Genomic DNA, 12,815 nt, shown 5'->3' with positions numbered 1-12,815 from the left:
GACCTGCACTGCTAGATGCAGACAGAATGCCCGCCAGCCCCATTAACTATAATGGGGTACGGCAGAGATCTGGCCACAATCTGGGAATCAGCGGGACATAAACCGCTGCATGCTCTGCTTTGTGTCCAGTCGATTCCTTGCATTTTCTGCCGGATTAGGTGGCCGGATCGTACTAAGACCCCTAATGTCACCTGGGGACCCCCAAAGAAGTGTCACAACCAGACAGCTGAGAAGCTCTGACAGGAGCCTTCCAGATCCTCCTCCTTGAGTTTCTTTGTTTTGGTTTCAGTTCCTCATCTCGTTAGTCTATCTCAGTTGTCATGCAGTTGGACTGATTGCTTCCCATTAAGTTCCTCCCCATAATGCAGTAGTGTGCGGCTTATACAACTTCCTGGAGTGTGTGTGCATGCTGTTCCTTATTTCCCAGTCCTCTGCAAGATAAGTGCTGTTCCTTTATTTGTGATTTTCTGTCTGCTGGATTTCAGGAGACCCTGACTTCCTCCGTGTCTAGTGTAGGGAGTCGGTGGTCGTGTCCCCTCACTATTGTAGGGTCTTCAGGTATTAGATAGCCGAGGTACGTGGATATGCGCCCATCCACCTTTGGGGTGTTCGCATAGGCTGAGCAGTCAGGGAGAGTGGCAGGTCTCATGCAGGGGTCTCCCTTTTGTTCCTTAGTTGTGGATCCAGTGAGTCATTGAATATATTGCATTGTCTTGTTTCCTGTACACCATCCGTGACAAGAAGCTTGTGTGTTGGCTGAAACCTTCCTATCTTACTGGTGGCTGGCCCTGCCTCTCAATTGTGCTTCCGGTTTTGGCTCCGCCCCTAGACTGCAAGGGGGTGGGGCCTGTTGGGGGTCATGTGATTGGGCTGCTCAGTCAAAAATGCCTGGGCCTATTTTTTGTCCCAGTCCGGCCCTGCTGGCAAAGTTTTTTGAAGAAAAAAAAGTGTGTTTTTCAAACCGCAGAAAATGATGGGTGTATTTCTAGCTTAAATTGCACACTGACTAATACAGATGTTGTAGATTGCCCAAAAATACTTTTTTTTGCTAACAGAATATGAATGCTGTATATATTAAACTTGAATTTAAAGGATAACTGTCACATTTAGACCCTAATTTCTATTTTTATATATGTAGTTACTAATAACATGATATTCCAGAATCAGTTACTATTAGACTGACTTACCCCATATTTAATAAGATTCAGCCCTTAGCAACCAGTCTGCATAAAACTGCAATTTCACTATGCAGTTAAGATGGCCGCCACTGCCCTCACCCTGAGGCTAATCCCGCCTGTCCTCACTAGCCAGTAACAATAGCCCCCTAAAAGTGTCAGCAACCAGAGCCCTCCCCCCCTAAAGGGTTAATCTCCTGCAGCACAAAGGGGTCCTCTTACCACATGTTGCTTTCATTTATACACTGAGCAGATGGCAGATCTCACTTCCCTGGTCTGCGCTGCTCCAACTCTGCATTCTCCAGCTCTGCTGAGTGAGGGAGTGTCTGCCAAGCGCAGGGACAGAGAGAAGTGCACAAAGCCCAGGCACTGTTATCAGCTGCTGGGGAGGACCTGGCTTTAATCATTTACTTACAGTCCCTGGCTGTCAGTAATGTGACCGTGCACGCAGCCTGCTTCTGCGTCCTCCGTCCTTCAACAGATAGACGGACCATGCCTAGCAACCCTATTTTAAGCACAGGTAAAAGTAGGCAGTACAGGGAACAAAAATGTGGAATTAAGGGGTAATTGAATACACAGTGAAAAGTTGAAATAGGGCCACCAAGGTGATATTAATCACCACAATCCAATACTCAAAAAAAAAAAAAGAAATACGACAGTTATCCTTTAACACTTGCAGATCTGGCAAATACTGTTTTTTGAAGAAAAAAAAAAAGTGTGTTTTTCAAACCCCAGAAAATGATGGGTGTATTTCTAGCTTAAATTGCACACTGACTAATACAGATGTTGTAGATTGCCCAAAAAGTCTTTTTTTTTTGCTAACAGAATATGAATGCTGTATATATTTAACTTAAATTTCAAAAAGCGCCAAGAAAGTGCCGAACACCGAACCCAAGCCCGAACTTTTACGAAAATGTTCGGTTTCAGGTCCGGGGTCCAAAACTCCTAAAGTTCGGTATGAACCCGAACTTTACAGTTCGGGTTCGCTCAACCCTACCAATAAGGCATTAGCCAATATGTGGCAAATAGGCCTGATCAACATTTAAGGATTTCATACATACATTACTTAAGCGCTGGTGTTGTTTGGAGAAAGTTGTCATCTAAGACTTTATTGAAGTGTAATCTCTACTGGACTGTGCTACCCTTGGCTAGATCTGTTAGTCTCATTGAAACTGAACAGAGCGGTAACATGCATGCTCAATCACCGCTTCATTCAAACAGGTGACATAGGACATCTCTTCTTGGGATTGGTACGAGTCCCAGAGGTGAAATGCTCATCATTAAACACCCATTACCTATCCTGTGGATAGGTGATATGTTTTGATTCTAGCACAACCTCTTTAATACCATAAGCAACTCTTACTCAAATAAAGTTTGCCCATAATAACCCTAGAATATACATGGGATACGTTTAAAGAAACTTAGAGCTGCCATGATTTCCTCATGATCAATGTTCCACTAGTCCAGGTAAACATAAAGAATTCTGTGAAGTTTTTCTGCTTCCCTATTGACTTCTATGGAACATAGTCTCAAATAAGGAAAGGGGGGATTTATTATTCCCTTTGTGGCAATCTTCTGGTGGAAAAGGTCCCTTTTAGGTTATCTTTTAACGGCATTCTTGTCACTTTTGAAAACTGAATAGGAAAGTGGATGTGGATAGCTATGTTAATTCAGATTCTTTTTTTTTTATTTGAATGTAGGATTGTCTGATCGCTCATTCTCTAAACATCTATATCCTATACTGAGGATCACCTATCATTATATCTTTTATAACATGACCTGTTTCTCTATTATTCCTTGGAAAAACATGATATATGAGAATATGTGAAGACAAAAAAAATAAATAAATAAGATCAGAAATTATGTCTGTCCGCAAAAACATATGCTTCTTTCTGAGACATGTTAAATATGCATACACTCTAAGTAAAGTCTGAGTAATAAGTACAGTATGCCTTTTTGCTTCGTTTCTTGTCCCGTAAATACACAGGTTACCCACTGTTCGTTTCTGAATAGGAAAGCAATGTTTGTTTGCACTTAGCAGAGTCGCGCAGGCAGCATATTATTAAAAACAAAGACTGATACGGTATTCCTGTAACACGAAGAAATAAACTGCACTATTTATAAGTTACTGAGCTTTCTAGCTGAATTTGATGAAAATGAAGAAAAATGGTCTCAATATTAAAGTATTATGTGTCTTTGTTGAAGAAAAGGCAATTCACCTAAATCTACAAGGCCAGTGATTAGCTTCACTGCAGGCCTACAATAAGGGAGCTGATTCATAGTTGCCATAAAAATATTTCACATAAATTTACCCCTTTTATTATTCCGCAATATTATTAATAGTGTAAACCAAGTTCGTAGCAATGGTTTGCCTACGTAAACAGTATTTTGTAGCTATTATGCAATGCAGGGTATACTGCATGTTGCTAGTAGAATAAACTGTATTTTGTGCATTTCATTGATTCACAAATGTGTTGAACAAACGAATCCAAAGCTATTTGCGATTCGTTTTGGAGAGAGAGAGCGAGAGAGCGAGAGAGCGAGAGAGACTCCCACCTTTCCAAGTTGTTAGTGGTACAGTTGCTGCAGTATGCCGTACCATTTAGTAGATTTTACTGCCTTTAGGGAGGTGCACTCACCCTCGCTGGAAGAGGAAAAAAAAAAACTATACCTGCAGCAAGGTGCACAGCACAATAGACACCTGGAGCAGTTGTTACAGTATACTTCTTTCAAGGCCCACTGGGTCAATGTTTTGCGTGGCAGCAAGATATCCAGGTCATATTGATACCTCAACATTTTTGTCAGTCTGGTTCCCACAACAGGAGCTTACATGCCTCCTACACGTGCACCTCCATGGACGTTCTCCCATCCCCAACAGTAGCAGGGAAGAGCATCGCTCCCACTTCCCTTCCTAACGTATGTGTAAAGTGAATGGTTGCCATGTCGTTTAATCTGTTCATACTGGGGGAGAGTAGCCACATAGCCGATCACTTGCTAAAGTGCATCAAGTGTCCTGCCGGTTGTCTCCCTGCCAACCCAAACTGGAGACTGTTGTCAGCGACAATGGCTGTGCTGCATTTGGGGGAAATAACACATGCTTCCTGCATTAGTTGTGCAGTGGTTTCTGAAAAGGTACAGTGGCTTGCAGAGGGTGCTGGCCATGTCCAGGAGACTGTCCTTGAATTTCAGTCTCTTTTGTGGCAAGGAACCCTTTTCTCTACTTGCAGGGACAGGACAGTCTCCAGGGCTTGATCCATGACCTTCAACTTGCTACAATTCCTCCTTGCATATGCTAGAGCAGCATAAAGTGGTGAGTGATTTTGTCATGCACTCAGCAGGGAGCATGTGTTTTGAGGTCAGACAGTGGCAGCTCAGAGACATGTCTCATGTACTAAGAGCACAACGCTTATGTGCAGTGTCCTCTATATTTCTTGCTATGGGACTTCTGAAAATAGTTGAGTACCAGCTCGGTAAATGAAAGGGTGACAATGCATGTATGGTATTATTTCCATTTATTCCAATGGGACACATATAATATGGAACATGATGGCAGGCAGACAGTAAAGGTGGTATGATGGGGCATGCGATAAATAGCCACTATCAGTAATGGCAGATCTAGTCATCAGCCTTAGCCGGAGGTGTGTGAAAATCCTCACAGATCTTTTGGCCTCTACGAAGAACCTCCTGGATACAGGAGGTTCTCGATGATCTCTTCCTGAAATTTGAGGAAGGATCCTGTTCTCCCAGCCTTACTGTAGAGAACAAAACTATTATATGCAGCCAATTGAATCAAATTTACAGACACCTTCTTATATCAGCGTCTGGTGCGTCGGGAAACTAAATAAGGAGCCAACATCTGGTCATTGAAGTCCACCCCTCCCATGAGCAAATTATAGTCGTGGACTGAGAGGGGCTTTTCAATGACACTGGTTGCCTGTTCTATTTGTATTGTCGTGTCTGCGTGAATGGAGGAGAGCATGTAAACGTCACGCTTGTCTCTCGATTTCACCGCGAGCAGTTCTTCATTACACAAGGCAGCCCTCTCCCCCCTTGCAAGACGGGTGGTAACGAGCCGTTAGGTCGTGCGGTGCCACAGCAGCCAATCTGTTCTAGGAACAAATGCCTGAAGAGGGGCACACGTGTGTAAAAATTGTCCACATAAAGATGGTACCCCTTGCCAAATAAGGGTGACATCAAGTCCCAGACTGTCTTCCCACTGCTCCTCAGGTAGTCAGGGCAACCGACCGGCTCCAGGATCTGATCTTTACCCTCATAGACTCGAAATTTGTGCGTATAGCCTGTGGCCCTTTCACAGAGCTTATACAATTTGACCCCATACCGGGCGTGCTTGCTTGGGATGTATTGTTTGAAGCCAATTCGTCAGATGAGGGTTCCCATTCCTCATCCGACTGGGTCAGAATCCTGTAGGCCTCTTCAGATGAATACCCCTTATTTGCCATTTGGTCAACTAAATTTAGGGGGTATTCCCTGAGACTACCCAAGAAAAAAAGCAAGCCTGTCTTACAAATGGGAGGCTAGCGAAGAACCAGAAGCCACTGTAATTGATAAAAAATATCAAAACAGTTTTTTTTTTATCGCCGCAGCGCTTGTGAAGTGATTGTGCTAATCGGGCAAACGTTTTGGGTGGAGGGCGAACTAAGGTGACACTAATACTATTATAGATCTGACTGTGATCAGTTCTGATCACTTACAGATACTATAAAAGTACCAATGCTGATCAGCAAATCAATGACTGCGGTGCGGTGGGCTGGGCGCTAACCGGCGCTAACTACCTAACAAAGGGGCCTAAACTATCCTAAACCTAACCGTCAATACTAGTGGAAAAAAAAGTGACAGTTTACACTGATCACTTTTTTCCCTTTCACTAGTGATTGACAGGGGAGATCAAGGGGTGATCAAGGGGTTAATTAGGGTGATGGGGGGTGATCTGGGGCTAAGTGAAGTGTTTGGTGTGTACTCACAGTGATGTGTGCTCCTCTGCTGGGACCAACCGACGAAAAGGACCAGCAGAGGAGCACAGAAGCCATTTAACACCTTATATTTATAAATATAAGGTGTTAAATGGCTTCCGATTCGATTTTCTGAAAATCACCAACCTGCCAGCGACAATCATTGGCTGGCAGGCTGGTGACGAAATATTGCTTTAACTTTTGCCGGCCCGCAATGTCTCGCCAGATGACGTGTCGGCGCGTCAAGGAGGAACAAAATGACCGTCTCCGGAACGCAATCCTGCATTAGGCGGTCCGGAGGCGGTTAACAACTGAATTTGACAGCAGTATATAAGCCTGTAATTTCACACGTGCTGATGCTGCAAGGCCTGAAAATAGTGTTTATTGTCAAATAAGTGTGTTTTTCAAACCCCAGAAAATGATGGGTGTATTTCTAGCTTAAATTGCACACTGACTAATACAGATGTTGTAGATTGCCCAAAAAATCTTTTTTTGCTAACAGAATATGAATGCTGTATATATTAAACTTGAATTTAACACTTGCAGATCTGGCAAATACTGTTTTTTGAAAAAAAATGTGTGTTTTTTAAACCCACAAAATGATGGGTCTATTTCTACCTTAAATTGCACACTGACTAATACAGATGTTGTAGATTGCCCAAAAAGTCTTTTTTTGCTAACAGAATATGAATGCTGTGTATATTAAACTTGAATTTAACACTTGCAGATCTGGCAAATACAGTTTTTTGAAGAAAAAAAAAATGTGTTTTTCAAACCCCAGAAAATGATGGGTGTATTTCTATCTTAAATTGCACACTGACTAATCCAGATGTTGTAGTTTGCCCCCCAAAAAATGGTGATTTGCAATGTCCCAAAAGCTCAGATACAGTGCTGGTGCACTGAGCATGCATAAATTGGCCGCCGCCGCCACCCACCTAACTAACAGAATTCTAAAAGTTAGTATTTTTGGTCATTGAGCTCAGGGCAGGGTAAAACGATAGTGCCCTGCACCCACACATCTATTTGTCTGTAGATCGCTGAGTTAGATTCTCTCCTATGCTCTCCCTGAAATCACAAGTCCAGCAGCATCCTCTCCCTACACTTGTAACAGCAGAGTGACATGCAGCGCTACGTGACCCAAGCTTATATAGAGCCTGGGTCACATGCTGCTCTGGCCAATCACAGCCATGCCATTAGTAGGCATGGCTGTGATCGCCTCTTGGGGCGATCCTGCCCCAGATTCAAAAGTCATATTACCCCGGGGACTAGGTGGGACGGATCCACTTACAGACGGGACCCCCCGCTCGAGAGGAATCTTATTCCTTTCTCAAAGACGTCTATCAAGCCGCACTGCCAAAGACATGGCCGTCTCCAATGAATCGGGATACTCATGAAAAGCAAGGGCATCTTTCAACCTCTCAGATAGCCCCTGATAAAACTGACTCCGAAGTGCAGGATCATTCCACCCCGAGTCAGTTGCCCATCTTCTAAATTCTGCACAGTACGACCGCAGTACGTTCTCCCTGTGACAAAATGCGCAGCTTAGATTCAGCCATAGAGACGCGGTCTGGGTCATCATAAATCAAGCCCAAGGCTCTAAAAAATTCATCCACCGACCGGAGGGATGGTGAACCGGTAGGCAGAGATAAAGCCCAGTACTGCGCGTCCCCTTTGAGCAGAGATATAATGATCCCCACTCTTTGATTCTCATCACCAGATGACATCGGCCGCAGACGAAAATACAACCTGCAGGACTCCCTGAACCGAATAAAGTCATCACCACCCCCTGAGAACCTATATGGGAGAGCGACTTTAGGCTCTAAGCAGACCTGATTTCCTCCAATGGCGCCAGACGCCAGAGCATTCTGACACCGTGCAACAGAACTGCGGAGATCAGCAACCTCCAGCGATAATCCCTGCATGCGATCAACCAAGGCATCCATAGCCTCCATTTCGCAAACAGCAGGGATATGACAGTTGTTTTTTTTTAGGCGGGTTATAATGTCACGGTAGGTAGGTAAGCGGGGAAATAACCAAACACAGGAAAACAAACAGAAAAAACGACTAGGCCCAAAAGCTAGGGAGAAAAGGGTCACCTCCTAGCGATTCCTAAAAGCTTTCCCTAAACTGCTGTGCCCATGTGCATACCCTTAGGGTGGATATGCACATGCCCTCGTGCCTAAAACCTAAACACCCTGGGCAAACCATAAGCAGCAGGGAAAAGGGAAGAGGCAACCTGCTTCTTCAAATCAGGAAAAAGCAAGTGTCTCACTAGAGGCCTAGAAAAACACACAAAGCAAAATAAAGGAGAGGACTTATCTTGAGCAGAGCTGGAGAAGACGATCTACCACAAATCAAGAGCTCCCAGTAAAGAACTATAACCCGCACAGGCCACTGGGGGGGAAGGAGGGATAAATAGCCTCACTAATAATGAAACCCAGTACACCTGAGGGAAGGTGGATCCAGCTCAGACCCAAATCAAAACAAACAAAGAAGTCAGACATGTGCAGCCAGTCTGACAGATCTCAGCACATTCACAGGGCAAGGCATGACAATTTTGTGTTCACAGAAGCAGTAAAAGATTGTATTCCTTTAAGATTCATTTTGTAATGAAAGCATAGTGTTAATCTGTTGTTGCTGGTCAGAAGTCTAGACCAATCACAGCCAGCTTCTCATACAGCAAGAGTTTTCACCAATCACAGCCAGCCTCACATACAGCCTGTCTAGGAATTCCCCTAACAGGAGCTGCTGGAATCATTACTCACCAAAGATACACACAGTTCCAGTCAGAGTCCAGTTCTATGGGAACAAGAGGCCAAAATAGGTATTTAAAATAGTTATATAATGTTCCTACTGTTAATATTGTGATTAGAACTGTATATTGAACCAGTTATATATATGTTTAATTACAGTTCAACCAGTTGCAACCATACAATTGCAAATTCAAATTGCAACCATACAAGTCAATTGCAAATACAAATTGCAAGCATACCAACCAGATTCCATACAAATTGCATACAAACTTCGAACTGCTCATACCAGATCATAAGCAATTGCATTCTGCAAACCAAGTTGAGCAAGCAGAACTATTAGTTAGACCTCAGATATACCTCTCAGAGAGATCATAAAGTGATTAAATAACTTAAAGTGAGAGTACAGACACTCTAGAAAGAAATATATCCACCATTTTATGTTGAATGACAAGATTGAACAGTTGAACCACCATCCTAATCATATTGCCATTTTGTGATATCTTTTCAACATGTGTTATGTACATTGATTATCTGCTACGGAGGTGGCAGTGTTATATGAAGAAAAGTTGAAGTTAATAAAGAAGTTATTTCAAGCATTTGGTGTGCTCTTTAAACCTACTAATTCCATAGAACGGCGCTAGAGGAATTAGACAGTCTGGTTAGACTAAAAGTCAGAGATACCAAAATACTTCTAATTCCACAGCACAAAAGGCACTTCATAGTGCTGCGCCTGCCACACCAAGCTCCCTTCCAACACTATCACACCGCGCCGCCGCCGTCCTCACCTCACTAGCAGGCGTGTGGGGCAAGCAGCGTAACGTCAACTCTGCCGCCCAGACGGGACCACTCCCAGCCTGCGCCTGAACAGCACACGGCTCTGCCTCCGCCGGGTCCGCCCCCCTATGTGAATTACTAGCCGCCGGCAGCCCGCAGCCAGGTATTGTAATTTACAGTGCGGAGGCGGTGGCCAGTGTAACAGTCAAAGTGGAATCAGCGGGGGGCACCCGTGAGCACGGAGGTGACAGAACCTCAATTTTGAGGCTTGATTAGGAACTTCTAGTAAGTATTTGGTGGCTGCAAATATGACCTGAAGGTTTTTCAGGTTCGCCTGCCATTAAAGTGAATGGGGCCTGTGCGAACGCGCGGTTCGTGAACATTTGATCGTGAACGTGCGTTTGAGAAACGTCCAGCCCAATGTTCGTCCATCACTATTAAAAATATTGAGCCGTTCTGTCACAAAGGGTTAACTGTTTTCTAGCGGTGTTAATGGAACTTTAATTTTCATTTTGTGCAGATCATCTAATAACCCTTATCTCTAAATTACCAAAAGGTCATTCACACCTATTAAAGCCACATTCTTATCAGTAAGATAAGAACTAAGCTTTAATGATTGTTTTAAGGTCAGAGATCAGAGATAAGGAGCCCATCAGCTCCCTGCCTGACAGAACAGAGAGTAAGTAAAGATCCTGCTGGTAGTAGAACTCAAAGCTGTGCAGGGAAAACGGCTCTTCATTTTTTATTTAAAACTAATTGAAAAAATGATTTTTAGCTCTAAATGAGCACAATACAATAATACAAAAAAATACTTCCAGAAGTGTACACAGCCATTGACCTGTAAATATGGGATATGACTGATACTATGACTATAACTGTAGCGATGCATGATACATAGTTGCCTACTGTTCTAAAATTTGACTGGACTGTCCCTGAAGTCCTGGCAAATTGGGCTGACCCAGCCATAAATGGATGGGTAAGTATTAGGACTGCAGCTAACGATTATTTGAATAATCGATTAGTTGTCGATAATTTCATCGATTAATCGATTAATTGGGAAAAAACACCAAAATGACAAAAAAAGGGGTTTATATGATTTCACTTGAAAAATTATGTTCAAAGGCCATATTAAAACAAATTTAGGAGTTACATAATTATTAAAATTTTGCATTACAATGTAAAAAAGATAAGTTTTGGGGGATCTGTGGATGACACTGTTATGGGGATCTGTGGATGGTGCTGTTATGGGGGTTATCTGTAGATGGCACTGTTATGGGGATCTGTGGATGACACACTGTTATGAGGGGATCTGTGGATGGCACTGTTATGTGGGGGATCTGTGGATGGCACTGTTATGGGGGGATCTGTAGATGGCACTGTTGTGGGGGGATCTGTGGATGGCACTGTTATGGGGAGAGGGATCTGTGGATGGTACTGTTATGGGGAGGGGGATCTGTGGATGGCACTTTTATGGAGGGGACCTGTGGATGGCACTGTTATGGGGAGGGGGATCTGTGCACTGCTATGGGGAGGGGGATCTGTGGATGGCACTGTTATGGGGAGGGGATCTGTGGATGGCACTGTTATGGGGAGGGGGATCTGTGGATGGCAGTGTTATGGGGAGGGGGATCTGTGGATGGCAGTGGTACTGTTATGGGAGGGGGATCTGTGGATGGCACTGTATGGGGAGGGAGATCAGTGGATGACACTGCTATGGGGGATTTATGGATGACACTATATAGCATCGTATGCTATATGTGTCATCCACAGATATTCCCCTTAACAGTGCCATCCACAGATCCCCTCCCCATAACAGTACCATCTACCGATCCCTCTCCCCATAACAGTACTATCCACAGATCCTCCTCCCCATAACAGTACCATTCACAGATCCCCCTCCTCATAGCAGTGCCATCCACAGATCCCCCTCCTCATAGCAGTGCCATCCACAGATCCCCCTCCCCATAGCAGTGCACAGATCCCCCTCCCCATAACAGTGCCATCCACAGATCCCCTCAATAACAGTGCCATCCACAGATCCCCTCAATAACAGTGCCATCCACAGATCCCCCTCCCCATAGCAGTACACAGATCCCCCTCCCCATAACAGTGCCATCCACAGATCCCCTCCATAACAGTGCCATCCACAGATCTCCCAATACACCGGCCACATCAGTGTTCAGACTATTCCTTAAACTTTAAATCAGCTCTATGATCTTTATTACCTTACAAATACAATGAAGCTCCAGTAACAGGCAGAGCAGGTGGCGGCGTAACGTCACTCACTCACGTGACGTGCCTGCTCCAGCCACTTTATGAATGAAGCAGGCAGAGCAGGCGCTTCGCGTGAGTAACTGACGTAACGCCGCTGCCCGCTCTGCCTGTTACCGGAGCTTCATTGTAAGTTAGTAAAGATGCGCTGATTTAAAGTTGAAGTAAAAGTTACTGCTGGTTAAGGACCCTGACCGCCCGCTCCCGCCCCGCATAGCAACGAATCGACCAATTATTCGATAACGGGATTCGTTGACAACGAATCCCATTATCGAATATTATTGATAGCTTTGATTAATCATTGCAGCCCTAGTAGGTATGGCGATATGACAGTTGCTATAGCTGTCTATACATGAGAATTGTCAGTAAATATGATATGACTGGTACTAGAAGAAATGTATACAGTATGGCCATTTCTGCCATTACAGACTATTTATTACAGGCCTCGACTGCTGCTAGTGGACTTTCTAGCCTGCCCCTGCTGTATCCAGCCCACCACTGTTTTACTCTATGCCTTGCAGGTGATGCCAGGCAACCCAGCGCTCAGTGATATCCTCCCTTCTCCTTCTCTTTCCCATGCAGGTATCATATCCAGCAGGTCCCTAGAATGTACTGAATGGAAGGCCACCTATTCCCCAAGTGCAGCGGGCTCCTCCGGCTCAAATAATTTTAGATTTTGCTGCCCCTTTGCTGGCATTTGAATTATCAAGCAGTTGGAGGATGAAGCAGCTGCCAAAGAGGATCTCTAGTCCTCCAGAAGTAGGAGGACGGAAGGAGAAGATGGCAGTACCAGAAGGACAGGACAGAGCAAGAGTGAAAAATGGAGAGATAGCAAACCCATGGCACAAAGTAACCACCAAATAAGTAGTGCC

Source organism: Bufo bufo, chromosome 2, assembly GCF_905171765.1.
Source record: "Bufo bufo chromosome 2, aBufBuf1.1, whole genome shotgun sequence".
NCBI classification, from domain to species: domain Eukaryota; kingdom Metazoa; phylum Chordata; class Amphibia; order Anura; family Bufonidae; genus Bufo; species Bufo bufo.
Note: the sequence above shows the minus strand (reverse complement) of the source record.